This window comes from Panulirus ornatus, chromosome 15, assembly GCF_036320965.1.
Source record: "Panulirus ornatus isolate Po-2019 chromosome 15, ASM3632096v1, whole genome shotgun sequence".
Classification (NCBI taxonomy): domain Eukaryota; kingdom Metazoa; phylum Arthropoda; class Malacostraca; order Decapoda; family Palinuridae; genus Panulirus; species Panulirus ornatus.
Genome location: NC_092238.1, coordinates 31,098,253 through 31,110,283, shown reverse-complemented (window position 1 = coordinate 31,110,283; position 12,031 = coordinate 31,098,253).

Genomic DNA, 12,031 nt, shown 5'->3' with positions numbered 1-12,031 from the left:
TACAGTAGGGGTGAGGGTCAAGTCAATTGGGAGGTGAGTTTGAATGGAGAAAAACTGGAGGAAGTGAAGTGTTTTAGATATCTGGGAGTGGATCTGTCAGCGGATGGAACCATGGAAGCGGAAGTGGATCATAGGGTGGGGGAGGGGGCGAAAATTTTGGGAGCCTTGAAAAATGTGTGGAAGTCGAGAACATTATCTCGGAAAGCAAAAATGGGTATGTTTGAAGGAATAGTGGTACCAACAATGTTGTATGGTTGCGAGGCGTGGGCTATGGATAGAGATGTGCGCAGGAGGATGGATGTGCTGGAAATGAGATGTTTGAGGAAAATGTGTGGTGTGAGGTGGTTTGATCGAGTAAGTAACGTAAGGGTAAGAGAGATGTGTGGAAATAAAAAGAGCGTGGTTGAGAGAGCAGAAGAGGGTGTTTTGAAATGGTTTGGGCACATGGAGAGAATGAGTGAGGAAAGATTGACCAAGAGGATATATGTGTCGGAGGTGGAGGGAACGAGGAGAAGAGGGAGAACAAATTGGAGGTGGAAAGATGGAGTGAAAAAGATTTTGTGTGATCGGGGCCTGAACATGCAGGAGGGTGAAAGGAGGGCAAGGAATAGAGTGAATTGGAGCGATGTGGTATACAGGGGTTGACGTGCTGTCAGTGGATTGAATCAGGGCATGTGAAGCGTCTGGGGTAAACCATGGAAAGCTGTGTAGGTATGTATATTTGCGTGTGTGGACGTGTGTATGTACATGTGTATGGGGGGGGGGCCATTTCTTTCGTCTGTTTCCTTGCGCTACCTCGCAAACGCGGGAGACAGCGACAAAGTATAAAAAAAAAAAAAAAAAAAATATATATATATATATATATATATATATATATATATATATATATATATATATATATATATGACCTTGTCTGTGTGTGTAAACAGATCCGCCAATTCTGCTCATAGATTAGGCCCTTGTCAAAGACAGGTCCGTTCTCAGGTGTGCCATAATTGGCACAGGACGGGTACTTGGAGTGCCATAACTGGCACAGGTCGGCCCATGTGTTGCATTTGTGGAGTGGGTTGTTAGGTAGATGTTTGTGTTGTGCAAATGTAATGATAAATTGCTTCATCCCCCCCTGAAATAAATTGTGATCAAATACCGTTGGTGTATATAACTTTGCATTTTTCATACATTTTTGCCGACATGGCACGGGGGAAAATATGCCCTAAGTCAAGGCCATCTCGTGTCAGAGGAAAAAATATAGTAAAGAAATTAATTTACGTGGATGCTAAGTTTTTAAAACGACTGCTGCATTAATGAAGTGTTTAAACGTTTGTGCCGAAAGAGTATATTTATAAGGATAGAACGTAGAAATTATATTGAGATCAGGGGATAAAGCGTGGTGAAGTGTGGCCTGGTAACTGGAGGGGAAAACCGCAGAGATTAAAAGAACGAGTGAGATACGAGCGACCCGGATTTATGGCGGTCGTGGGGGGTCATGTAAACGAGATGCTTTCCATGTGAGTCATGCGCTCGAAAATGTTCAGATATAAATGAAGGTGTAGATTATTATTATTATTATTATTATTATTATTATTATTATTATTATTATCATTATTATCATTATTATCATTATTATCATTATTATTATTACCATAGTTATTATAATTATCATTATCATTATTTTTATTATTATTATCATCATTACCGTTACTATTACTACTACTACTTCTACTATCATTATATTGTTATTATTATCATTATCATTATTGTTATTATTATTATTATTATTATTATGCAGTGGCTATTTTTGCCGAGCTGTCGGCATGCATGGGTGGGTTAAATACTAAGTTGCCGACTAGTATATCTTACTTTATTTTCAGTCCATTACAGGATTTATCGATTCCCGCCTTCATGAGGTAGCATCAGAGAGGGTTGTCAGAGCATTATTGTGGATAAAAAAAAAAAAATCTGGGTCGTAAGGTTCTCCATATCCCTTGTTTTCTGACGTAATTATATGAGAAGGAGAGACTTGCAAACCCACCCACTCCCGACGCTCAGAGTCGCCTTTTAAGACCTAGGAAAATATGGCGGTAGTGTTCCTCCTCGTCCTTCTCTCTTCAGGGGAAACTATATCACTTCTGATGAGCTGGAAGATCTCTTCATTGTTTTTCCTTCGCCCATCGGAGTGGCGGGAGAGTTTCGGGTCCGACGCCATCTTCAAGACCGAGCAAAATGTTGGGTTAAAACAAACTTTATCAGACTTACCCAACTCCTTACCGGGGGCTAGCGACCCTCCAGTCTACCCCAACCCCCAACCCCCAGAGATGAGGCAGGGGAGACTAAACTGTCGAAAATAAAGTAGCCGGTAAATTACGTCTGATCCCCTGGTGCCAACTAGTCGGCAAAATAACCATTATATTATTATTATTATTATTATTATTATTATTATTGTTGTTATTATTATTATTATTATTATTATTATCATTATTATTATTATCATCATCATTGTTGGTATTCTTGTTATATTATTATTATTATTATTATTATTATTATTATTATTATTATCATTATTATTATTATTATCATTATTATTATCATTATTATTATTATTATTATTATTATTATTATTATTATTATTATCTCCATAGCATTGGATTATCATCTTTACTCTTTGTGGTTTTTCGTAATAGCAGTTGTTAAAGTGGAAGATACAGTACTGGCACCCCAATACTGACCTAGTCTTGGTTTAAACGTGATAAAACAAATATCCTTGTAAGAAACGTAATTGTTTAGAAGAAAGTAGAGTAAAAAAAAAAGGGGGGGAGGGAAATGGTAAAGCTGTAAAAGACAAGAAACAACAAGAGGTCAATTTAAATATCATTAAACTAAGGTCAACATGGTTCAGGGATCTGAGGACGAGCTTTTGATCCTCTCGAATTTAGAAGTTTCCCGGTCGTCGCAGTCCCTTTTGTCGTGTGCGAGAGTGAGGTAAAGTGGTGGAAACAGCGGTACACCCCCCCCGTGGTCATGGCTCGCTCAGAGTCTGCCCTCCGATGAAAAGCGCAGAAGCCAGCGCCACTCGCTGTACAAATGGTTTTTAGCCCATTGTCATATACCTGGGGTGTCGGCTGGGGGTTGGATGTTGATGTGAATCGTTACGTCTGTACGACTCTGTCGTGTTCCGATTGGCACACTGTTTCTGTCGGTAGTCATTTTCAACCATCGCCACGTCCACTGTCAACACTACTACCACCACCTTGACTATCACCTCCAACACCGCCACGGTAACCACCCTATCCAACACCGCCGCCTTAACCACTACCTCCAACACCGCCGCCTTAACCACTATCTCCAACACTGCCGCCTTAACCACTATCTCCAACACCGCCGCCTTAACCACTACCTCCAACACCGCCGCCTTAACCACTACCTCCAACACCGCCGCCTTAACCACTACCTCCAACACCGCCGCCTTAACCACTATCTCCAACACCGCCGCCTTAACCACTACCTCCAACACCGCCGCCTTAACCACTACCTCCAACACCGCCGCCTTAACCACTACCTCCAACACCGCCGCCTTAACCACTACCTCCAACACTGCCACGTTAACCGCTACCTCCAACACCGCCGCCTTAACCACTATCTCCAACACCGCCGCCTTAACCACTACCTCCAACACCGCCGCCTTAACCACTACCTCCAACACTGCCACGTTAACCGCTACCTCCAACACAGCCGCCTTAACCACTATCTCCAACACCGCCGCCTTAACCACTACCTCCAACACCGCCGCCTTAACCACTACCTTCAACACCGCCGCCTTAACCACTACCTCCAACACTGCCGCAAACCATAATCTCCAACACCACCACCTTCACCACCACCACCACCACCAAACACCTTCGCAAGTACTAGAGTTTAATCCCAAAAACTGGTAATCTTTTCTTAATCAGAAAAAAAGAAGAAAGTGTCTCGTAAAACAAGCGTTTATATCACCGAGGAACTTGACACAGAAGCAGTCTTAATCGAGACGAGCCAGCAAGAAAGGTTCTCGCATTTCACGAGAGGCAGAGTCCAATCACTGGGTCCTCTTGTGTTGTGTCTCCCTGGCCAGCCAGCCAGCTCGCCCGCCCGCACAGGTGTGAGCAGCTCCCGCGCTCATCCAGTTTGATGGAACGGTTTGTAAGAAGCTTAGTTTATCGGTCTCATTGGTCCGCACCTTCTCTTATCCTGGCTTATACTAAAAGCGTTTTCTCTCTCTCTCTCTCTCTCTCTCTCTCTCTCTCTCTCTCTCTCTCTCTCTCTCTCTCTCTCTCTCTCTCTCTCTCTCTCCATCTTGGGGCCCTCATCAGAGGAGTGAATAGTAGTAAAAGATGGTTAAGGTGGAATTCCTTGTGCAGGAAATGTCTGTGGCCAACTCGACGGCACAATTATGCTTGCCAGTGGTTTAGAACAGTTTTGCCACCGTGTGCATGATGCCATGTTTCCTTTTAGCGTATATGCTACACTCCCGATGGTAACATAGGGGTTACTGATAGCCTCTTATGAAGCAGTGAAGGCTTCATCTAAAGGGTTCGAACTTTCATAACTCCATCGGAACGTTTATGTCGTATGAAAAGAAATAGATATATATATATACAAATCACTGGTTCATTTGATACCTGACAGGAGAGGGAGAACACCCATGTTCGCCCTGTGTATCACATAACCTCAGACGCCCATATTGGCTGGGAGTCTCAGAGAATTTCTGTTCTGAGTGCTCAACAACGCATGTCTCAGAAACATGGTATATACCTGTTATGTAAACTCCCATCAGCAAGTTGACCATGTCCTTGCTACAGTTAGCCACTTCCTCTCGCCCAACTAAGATGATGGTGACCTAGTTTAGTTTTAGAAGTTTAGATCGAGCAAGCGTTGCAACACCCCATGAGCAAAACCAGTTCGTAGAAAACCTTCATCGTAATGCAGCAAATGTCATTTCTACATAAACGCGACTCATTCACACTAAATCACAAGACAAGACGTTACCACATCTACACGACCTGAAATCTTATTTATCTGAATAAAAAGTATTATCTTCTATTGTCCTCATTTTCTTCATTCTGTTTTCCCTGATGCATTGTGCTTACATTCTACGCAACATAATAAAAGTCTCAAGCTGGTATGAGAGACTGCTTTAAGGTTCACAGGGTGCAGATTTTCATTTCTATTTCATTGGATTGTGTGTTTTCTCTCCCCTTATCTTTGAAACGTTTGTTTGACTCCATCAGCTTTTACAAATTACCCCCCTGGCACCAGACGGCTCACGAAATGTCGCAGTCCTTCGTAAGTTGCAGCCAGGCATGTTATGGAGGAACTTAGGTGTGCGAGACAGCTTTGTGTGTGCACTGAGGCAGCAAACTCACCAGATGAATCCGATACATCTAAGCGACGGAGATCCAGTCTACTTAATTATGTGGACAAATTTACATGGCCAGGTTCCCGTAATTACAACGACCTGCTTCACGATATGTACAGATTATCTGTTAAATCTATTCCGAGGAAAAATGCGAATTATATTATTTTTCTTGACGTGATTTCGAGACAAATTTTTTTTAGATATGAATACTGGATTCGTATAAAGTCCGATTATATCAGCTAAAAATAGGTACCTATTAGGGTAATGACAGTAAGGAAAACGGTGAGGTTTGATATTACCCAAAAATAGAAAACTAAAGACTCAAGAACTACTAAGAGAATATATACATTTTGCAGATTTCATGCTAATCACGGAATCTTGGATCTTTTGTGTGTAGGTCGTCGCCTGCGTCGTATAGAACTCTAGAACTCGCGAAATAATGCCACTACAGACTTTTGAAACGTAACGACATCGATTGGAAAATTAAAATTCCCAATGCACGGAAGAAAAAAAAAAAAGAAAAAAGAAACAGTATTATTGTGGGCTTACGTTAGGGCGTACTTCAGAAACAGTGATGATAACTATAAAAGCCAGCAATCATGAACAAATACAGTGTGTGTCTTTCCTTGCACACTATCACTCACCATCTTATTCACAGCGGAGGTCAACATCATTAGATTCACCATCACTACCCCCTTCGATAAAACTCATCATCACTACACTCTCGACAGACGCACCTTCACTACACCCACAACGGACACATCCACTACACCCCTCTCTACACCCACTAAGCCTTTTCACCTGACTCCTATCTAATCGTCTTTGTTAACTTCAACAACTTACAATTCATGGAGGCAGGGGTCACTCCTGGGCTGACCCCAGTCTACCACCCTCACGATGTATAAGGGGAAGGTGATTGTCTCGCTGCGTCATGGCACCACAGAAGAGTTCTGCCAGCACAGCAAATAAACATCCACTACTTTTACTATCTTTAACTTTATTTAACAAAATCAGGGATTTGTTAGCTGAAATTCACTACATTACGGATTTACGATGCGACTCTCTCGCACTTCGATCTTGAGTGAGGAAAATTGGTTATCAGTTGTGATGATAACAATCACTTTAAACTCTACTGAAAGATGAACAAGATTCGACGAACCGTGTGAATGTGTGTTAGAATTGGGTCATGAATGTTTATGCCAGCCAACGAAGAACTTGCAACAACGTGATGGACTTAAACACACACACACACACACACACACACACACACACACACACACACACACACACACACTTCCTGTTATAAGAGAAAAAATGATTACGTTGTTTTCAACTCTGCAGCAATTAATTCACCAAAATTCATCAAGTCCGGCTCAAAGATGCTGAAAAATGAACTCAGGAATCTTTTTACATAAAGTGTTGGAAAAACAGAAAATGTCAGGGTGATATATATATATATATATATATATATATATATATATATATATATATATATATATATATATATATATATATACTCGTAAAGTCTTCGAATCAGCATCACTCGGGTACGTTGTCATTACCACAAAGACCTTTCCGGGCTCCTCCAAAATGACCCCCAGCATATGAATTAGTTAGACCCACACCGAGGGAGGTGGTTTATCCATCATATGATATAGCTATGTCTTTCCTTCATTTATTCCAGCTGTTCTCATCATCAACACCATCTATACCGCAGTCTTTACTACAGGTTTTACTAGCTCAACTTGGGTCAAAAAACTCGTATGATCCGTGTAAGGATCATACCTTTTAAAACTTCAAGAAATTGGTAATCGTAAGAGAGTGAAAGACGCCCCAGCAAGAGGCCTAATAACCCTCTCTGACGTCAACATTGTTCACCTCTGAAAACGACAAATACGGGTATAAAACTGATTTTCCGTTGTTCATCTATTTTTTATATATATATATATATATATATATATATATATATATATATATATATATATATATATATATATATATATATATACATATATATTTATTATACAAAGTATAATAAATAAATATATATATATATATATATATATATATATATATATATATATATATATATATATATATATATATATATATATATAAATGAATAAAAAATAGATGAACAACGGAAAATCAGTTTTATATCTGTGATAGTAATCTTTTTTCTTTTTTTTTTTTTTTTTTTTGCAAGGATTTGCACACCAGGGGATTTTGCATCTTTTCACTGAGGATCAGCATCGCATGATGCTGCCAGCAGACCTGACCGGGGGTAACTAATTCATACGAAACTCTACCTGAAAATCGTCAGTGTTTGGTCGTCGTGCGGGACTAAATTCAAAATACAAATCCTTGGTTTACTAAAGAAAAAAAAGAAATATGGTAATAGTATTTCTTCCTTGAAAACACTATTCTAAGGTTTTGTATGGAATATAGTTGAACGCTCCAATTATTTTCCCTCTTCCAAGGGGTGGCTATTTCTTTTCCTTTCTTTTTTTCCTCAACTTCGGGAAAGAATAGATTTGATTTTTTCCGGCTAAGCAGAATGTATTTTCTTTTTCTCTTGGTTACACGAAAAGCTGGGAAATATTTATTTTTTTTTTTTACCCACATGTCCTACAAAACTTTATTGTCCCGTGGTTTCACATTCTCCGCAGAGGAGGGGGAATAGAAAAGCTCTTCTGAATATAATTTTGTCCTCCTGCCTACCATTTAGTTCAGCTGTACTGGGCGAAAATCAGATCAGAATGGGTAATTAAGATTAGGGTGGCGAAATTCAGAAACGGAATTTTTAATAAAGCGACTAAGTCACACGAGAATCAAAATTCTACACAGCAGAAAAGCTACATAATCATAAAGTAGGATTGACTTCGAAAAAAAAAATTAAAAAAAGGTGCTAGGATTTCAGCTCAACAGCGTAGACTAGTAACGAATATTCGAGAAGAAAGAAAAAAAAAATAGACGGAGTAAACAGACCAACAGAGATTGATAGATAAGAAGACATTAAATAGACGGAATAAACCGACCAACAGAGATTGATAGATAAGAAGACATTAAATGAACGTAGCGTTGAACTGGAAGCAACTTAGCTCAGTCTAAGATTGAAATGCTTGCATCGTCCCTTTTCCCTTGGCCACAGGGGCGACTTAAGATTTTTCTCTTGGCCGTTTGACTCAGCGTTACCCCCAACCCCCATCTCCCCTCCACACACACACACACACACACACACACACACACACACACACACACAAACAAACAAACAAAATGCCAGCAACTCGGCAAAAACTGCAGTAATGCAGCGTGGAAACTAAGCCTTCTCTGTACCTTTTTTTTTTTTTTTTTTTGAAATAACAAATACCTGCCTGTTACTATATTATTTCACAATATGATACAGGAGTAATATGATTTATGATATATTTTTTTTTTACTCTAAAAGTTCATTTTCATTTTGAAGCTTTTCCCTCTCACTGATTATTTTCATTGGAGCACAAAATTACAAATGTTTTCTCAAATCAGGAAATCAAGAGTAAATCCTTTTATTTCGACAACATCGGATCATTCATTGCCGGATCCTCTCAGCCACTGGCAAGTTCCGCCACGAAAAAATTCTTTAAAGTGAGAAATAACGAGTTTGCCATTATATCTTTCCCCGGTTCTATCCTCCCTCATAAATTTCTCAGATGTCTGCTCCCGCTGTACTTGCATAATACACCCCGGCCGGGTTAATGCACAGAACGAGAGAATGATGGTATGTCTTTAATGGTATATATAACAGGTATGGAGTCTAGTGTTAGATTTAAAGAAAAAAAATAGTCATACATAGGAATGTCTTTAATGGTATATAGAACAGGTATGGAGTCTAGTGTTAGATTTAAAGAAAAAAAAAATGTTGTCATACATTTGTTTCTGTGTTTTAAGGGGAAGGCTGGCAATATATATGTTAGGCCACCTTATAATATGATGTATTTCTCATGTTTATCAGTAGAAAGATTATAACCACGAGCGTTTTTAAACGTAAAATATAACCTCATGTAAACTGAGGTTAACATATCTCTCGAAATGTCAGTACCATCAAGCCATGTTTGGCTCATTTCATAGAATTCAAGGCGTTTGATAAATCGGATTGAGAACTAATTTTAAGTTATTAAAATTAAGATATTTTCCTGAGTTTTTGCGTTACATCGGAGGGTTTGTGAAGGTGGTGTGATGCGCAAGAAGCTCGGAATAATAGGTGGAAAGTGAAGAAAAAAAAAGAAATTTTACGTCCTTGGGCTTAACCGTGATGCTGTGGCGTCACTCAATTGCTAATTCAATGTTGGTCTTGAATGTTACACATATGGTATTTGTTGTGAGAGAAAACGTAAATAGAAATGATCGTTGGCTCAGTCGTCTGCACCCGATGCTCCATGGCTGAAGCGGGAAAGGCGATCAGGTATTATTATTATCATTATTATTATTATTATTATTATTATTATTATTATTATTATTGTATGAAATGCAGTAATGATATTCATATGGTAGAATAGAATTATTAATCTACCAAATATTTGCATTTGATTTCAATACATTTTCAATATTCGTTCGTATTTTTGGTCTGTGTGGTGACTTGGTTGGTATACATATATTGTTTCCCCCACTAATTCATCGTTTCTTTATAGGAGCAAAATTAGAAAATGTGATGTGAAGGTTACGGTGTCATAAAATATGCTTTAGAAAAAGAAATGGATATGATATTGAGAATACTACAAGCACAAGACCACAGCCACCATCACTAAAAGGAAAAATTGACTTAGGAGTTTGAGATCAGTACCATAAGAGCAGTAAACATGACACAGGTGTGAGGGGGAGACACAACATTACCTACATATATCTCCTACGTGTCTTAGAGTGCGAGTAAGATGAGCGAGAGCGTGCTGTTGGAAATCCTCCCTTCCTGTCTTATCACTTTCTAAAAGTGAGAAGACAAGGCGCCAAGCAAGGATTTTTTCTTTTTCCTTGCAGACTCACTCATCTGTTCTTGACGCTTCCAATCAGATGCGAGAACGGCTAGTGGGTATGAAGTTATTATCATTATTTTTTTTTCCATACTATTCGCCATTTCCCGCGATAGCGAGGTAGCGTTAAGAACAGAGGACTGGGCCTTTGAGGGAATATCCTCACCTGGCCCTCTTCTCTGTTCCTTCTTTTGGAAAATTAAAAAAAAAAAAAAAGAGAGGGGAGGATTTCCAGCCCCCCGCTCCCTTCCCTTTTAGTCGCCTTCTACGACACGCAGGGAATACGTGGGAAGTATTCTTTCTCCTATCCCCAGGGATAATTATTATTATTATTATTATTACTATTATTATTATTATTATTAGTAGTAGTAGTAGTAGAAGTAGTAGTAGTTTCAGTAGTAGTAATAGCAGCAGCGAAGTTTCTACTTTTGTAATTGATAAAGAGAGGCTGTGTTTGAAGTAATTATAGATATTCTTCATCCAGTAGTTTATTCACGCGTGATGTAGAAGGCTTTTGGAAAGAATTAAGCGTGTGTGTTAAAAATTTTTGTCCTGTGCAACCAGGCATACGAGAACTGGTTGCAACAGGTTTAGAGGCCCTGTCAACACAGGCAGGCCAAATTAAAGTCTCAGTTGTAACCAGACTTATCATCACGCGGAAAAGTAGTGACAGAAATAGATTGTCAGCTCATCTATCTACTTGATACATTATTGTTTGCGTCATCCACAACAGATCTTTGTAACCATAACTGATACGGTATCAAGAATGGATTACCACTTCCTTACCTTTACATGAAGTGATATTATTCATTACTTTTTTCTTTCCTAGATTATATCCCAGAGATTGTTTCAGATGCAACTTTTTACCTGGACGAAGCACTGGACCAGAGAGAAAACAGAAAACAGAGAAGCGTGCCATGCGGACTGTAAATGTTTAATGGTGGCTAAAACTCCAAACAAAAAATGAAATTGTGTCCATTTTGAATTTTCAGTATTTCCGTGTGCCATGGACGAAAGCTACTGCAACATTTCAATTACGTTTGATATATTTCATTTACATGTGATATATTTCATTTCCGTTTGAAACACGTCATTTGTAGCATAATGCACAAGTGGATATTTTACAAGATATAGCAGTAATTCATACATATATACATATGTATATAATTTCCTGGCGTGACATTTTTCTTCTTTTTTTTTTTTTTTTTTTTTTTTAACCCGTCACATGCAGAGATCCAGAAATCGACCTCACTTCTTTCTGACGATGAAACCATCTTTTTAGCCACGTACACACACACGGTCTGCGCTTTGTTTCAAAACCATTGGAGGTGTCAGCGATGTTTGTTTTCGCAGTACACAGGTCCTAGATTTTGAATTCTCTGAGAATGAAGAACCTCATTACGGCCATTAAAAGTTCTGAACTTATTATTCACGAGTTGAGATATATTATTCACGAGTTGAGATATCAGAACTGTGTTAGGAAGGCCAAGATTCGCGAGCAAATGCAAGTGCATATCCCTTCGTCAACATTGTCATCTCGACACCAGGACTCGGAGACGCTGTTTTGAGGATGTGGGACTTACTTCTTAAGTTACATTCAGCGTTGGTTGAAAATCATCAAAAGAGAGAAAGA